This window comes from Dipodomys merriami, unplaced genomic scaffold (assembly GCF_024711535.1).
Source record: "Dipodomys merriami isolate MVZ:Mamm:240054 unplaced genomic scaffold, mDipMer1.0.p SCAF_212, whole genome shotgun sequence".
Classification (NCBI taxonomy): domain Eukaryota; kingdom Metazoa; phylum Chordata; class Mammalia; order Rodentia; family Heteromyidae; genus Dipodomys; species Dipodomys merriami.
Window position 1 is genome coordinate 2,061,823 of NW_027203516.1, and position 4,247 is coordinate 2,066,069.

The 4,247-nt window shown below is 37.2% G+C and overlaps 1 non-coding gene across 1 annotated transcript; it reads right to left on the reverse strand.

Annotated features, from left to right (window-relative positions):
* Positions 1 to 2,955: 2,955 nt before the first annotated feature.
* On the reverse strand, positions 2,956 to 3,060 carry LOC138834354 (small nucleolar RNA U13). The gene has a single exon (XR_011374074.1). It is a non-coding gene; the product is annotated as a small nucleolar RNA U13 (small nucleolar RNA).
* Positions 3,061 to 4,247: the final 1,187 nt, after the last annotated feature.

Below are 4,247 nucleotides of genomic sequence, written 5' to 3' on the forward strand. Positions count from 1 at the left end.
TAACACATCTGTGAATTTGCATGTTTGATGACACAAGTTCACCCAAGTATTTTTTTTTTGTTATTGTTAAAAACCATACAGAGGGGTTACAATTGCATGGGAAGGTAATGAGTACATTTCTTATCAAGCCTTGTTACCTCCTACTTTGTTTCTCATTCCCATCACTTCCCATCTCCTCCCCCGCCACTGAATCCCCTACCCCTCCCCCGCACCCGCCAAAGTTGTAAAGTTTGTTTTCGATATAATGTCTTGTACATCTCATTGTTGTAATGGGTCCACCTGTATCACTATTTAAACGATTTGGTTTTTACCTTCCCCTCCACAAATTATATCAATATCAAATAGAGTGAAAGCACGGGTAATAGCGTGGAGGAGGGACATATAAAACATCAAAGAAATCATCTTATAAATATGTTTGAGACAAGTGCAAGAAAGAAAAAAAAAATTGAATCTTTATCTTGGGGTTCATTTTGCCTAACATAAAATTATCTTACCCTTTCTGCTTGTCTTAGACATATACTAGCAATTACAAATATGGGAAACCATGGAATCCATGTTTTTTTGGGCCTGGCTTACTTCACTCAATATAATTTTTTCCAAGTCTTTCCATTTCCTAACAAATGGGGCAATATCATTCTTTCTAATGGAGGCATAGAATTCCATTGTGTATATATACCATCTACTGAGGGGCATCTGGGTTGGTTCCATATCTTAGCTATGGTAAATAATACTGCAATAAACATAGTCGTGCTGTAAGCTTTAGTATGGTCTTCTTTGTGATCATTTGTGTAAATGCCCAAAAGTGAGATTGCTGGGTCATAGGGGAGCTCTACGTGGAATCTATTGAGCAATCTCCATACTACTTTCCAAAGTGGTTGAACAAGTTCACACTCCCACCAATAATGCAGTAGGGTTCCTTCTGTCCACATCCTCTAAAGCATCTGTTGTGATTAGAGTTCTTGATTATAGCCATTCTAACTGGGGTGAGGTGGTATCTCAATGTCGTTTTGATTTGCATTTCTTTTATGGATAAGGAGTTTGAGCATTTCTTCATGTGTCTATTGGCAATGCTTCTTCCTCTTCAAAGAAGTTTCTCTTTAAGTCTTTAGCCTACTTATTTATTGGACAGTTGTTTCTTTGTGAATTTGTTGTAGGGGGATTTAATTTTCTGAGTTCAGGTATATTTTGGATATGAGATGCTTGTCCATTGTATGGCTAGTGAAGATCTTCTTCCAATCCATTGGCTTTATATTCATCTTGCTAGCTATGTTCTTTGCCGTGCAGGAGCTCTGCAATTTCATGCACTCCTATTTGTCTAATCTTTCTTTGATTTGTTGTGTTTCTGGGTCTCTATTAAGAAAATTTTGGCCTGTGCCAAGGAGACCAAGGGTTTCTCCTATTTCATCCTGTAAGGTTTTCAGAGTGTCTGCTTTGACTCAAAGGCCTTTAATCCATTTGGAGTTGATTCTGGTACAGATTGATATATAAGGATGTAGCTTTAATTTTCTACAAGTAATTAACCAGTTTTGCCAGCACCATTTACTGAAGAGACTGTCTTTCTTATATTCTATTTCTTTAGCTCCCTTATTGAAGAATAAATGGCTATAGGTCTGTAAGTTCATTTCTGGGTTTTCAATTTTATTAATTGGTCTTGAGGTCTGTTCTTTTGCCATTACCAAGCTATTTTGATTATTATGGCTTTGTAGTAGAGTTTGAAATTAGGTATTGATATTCCTCCAGCCTGTTCTTTTTTTTTAAATTGTGAAAATACCGCACAGAGTAGTTGCAATTACATGGACAAGATAATGAGTACATTTCTCTTTTTTTTGGAAGGGGGGTCCAGTCATGGGGCCTGAACTCTGGGCCTGGGTGCTGTTCCTCAGCTCTTCAGCTCAAGGCTAGTGTTCTACCACGTGTGTCACAGCGCCATTTCTGTCTTATTTATTTTAACTTATGTGATGCTGAGGAATCGAACCCAGGGCCTCATGCATGCAATGCAAGTGCTCTACCACTGAGCCAACTTCTCAACCATTGAGTATATTTCTTATCCAGCATTGCTGCCTCCTCCTTTGTTGCCCCTTCCTATACCTTCCTATCTCCCCCCTTAACACCCCCATAATTCCCCCCTCCCCCGTAGCCAATGTTGAAATGTTCATTTTTCGTCATAACAACTTGTACAACTCATTGTTGCAATGCGTCCACATTTATCCCTATTTAAACGATTTGTTTATTCCTTTCCCCTCCACAAATTATACCAACATGATATAAAGTGAAAGCAGGGCTTATACTGTGCGGGAGGGACATACAAAGCAACAAAGAAATAATCTTACAAATATGTTAGAAACAATCACCTTAAAGAAAGAATATTTGGAAACTTATCTTGGCGTTCATTTCACCTAATACCAACTTTTTCTATGTCTCTAACAGAAAGAATGGCATTGCCCCATTTGATAGGAAATGAAAATACTTGGAAAACATTATATTAAGTGAAGTATGCCAGGCCCCCAAAAAACATAGGCTCCATGGTTTTCCTTATTTGCAATAACTAGTATATTTGTGAGACAAGCAGAAAATGTCATCACTGTTCTTCCTATTAAGGATCGATTTTGCTCTTCGGGGTCTTTAATTGTTCCATATGAATTTTTGTATGGCCGCTCCTATTTCCTTGAAGAATGAGGTTGGAATATTGATAGGTATCACTTTGAAATTTTGTGTAGCCTTGGGAAGTATTGCCATTTTCACCATATTTATCCTTTCAATCCAGGGGCATGGGAGTTTTTTGCACTTTCTAAGTTCTATTTTGATTTCCTTTATCAGGTTTTTAATGTTTTGGTTAAGTTTATTCCTAGGTATTTTATTTTCTGTGGGGCTATTAAGAATGGAATTGCTTCCTGATTTCAGCCACGCTATTCTCATGGTTGGCATACAGAAAAACCATGGATTTTTTTTTTTTTACATCAGATGGGTAATGTGCCCTCGTTGTAACAAGGTTTAGAGGGAGGCACATTTCACCCAAGCACATGAGAATCCAATCATCACACTTATGAACCGGAAAAGGATCCAGCCATGGGTTTTTGAGGGTTAATTTTACACCATGCCACTTTTTCAAAGTTTTGAATCAGCTGGAGTAATTTGGGAGTGGAGTCTGTGCGATTCTTTAAAAACAGATCATGTCATCTGCAAAGAGGAGAGTTTTATTCATCTTTCCCTATTTCGATTCCCATTATGTTTGCATTTTTTCTTATTGCTGTACCTAGGCATTCTAGTACTAAATTGAAGAGAAGTGGACAGAGTGGACATCCTTGTCTCATTCCTGAGTTAAGAGGAAATGGCTTAATTTTTCACCATTAAGTATAATGCTGGCTGTAGGTTTGTCATATACAGCCTTTTTTGAGGAATGTTCCCTGGATTCCTAATTTTTCCAGAACCTTCATCATAAAGGGGTGTTGGATCTTGTCAAATGCTTTTTCTGCATCTATTGAGATAACCATGTGGTTCTTATCCTTGCTCTTGTTGATGCGATGAATTATATCAGTTGATTTGCATACATTGATCCAGCTTTACATTCCTGAAATGAATCCTGTTTGATCATGGTGTATGATTTATTTTGGATGAATTTGTGAAGTAGTTTGGCCAAAATTTTCTTGAGAAATTTTGCATCAATGTTCACCAAAGAAATGGGTATGTAGTTCTGTTTCTTTGATGAGTTCCTACCTGGTTTTTGGATGAGGATCATGATGGCTTCATAGAATGAGTTCGGTAGTGAACTTCCTCTTTCAATTTCATTGAAGATTTGTAGGAGTATTGGTGTGAGCTCTGCTTTGAAGACCTATCAGAATTCTGCTGTAAATCCACCTGTTCTGGGCTTTTCTTAGATAGGAGGTCTCTTATTGCCGCTTCTATTTCAGTCCTTGATATGTGCCTGTGAATATGGTTTAACTCATCTTGGTTTAGTTTCAGCATGTCAATATTTGCTAGGAAAAAGGTCCATTTCTGCCAGGTTCTCAAATTTATTAGCATAAGGGTTTAATAAGTATTCCCTTATAATGTTCTGAATCTTGGTTGTTTCTGTGGTAATGTTTCCATTCTCATCACTGAGTTTGTTTATTTGGGTTTGTTCTCTTCTTTTTGTGATAAGGTTTCCTAACAGTCTGTCAATTTGTTAATTTTTTTTCGAAGAACCAACTCTTTATTTTGTTGATTCATTCTCTGTTTTTTGGGGATTCTAATTTGTTTACTTCTGATTT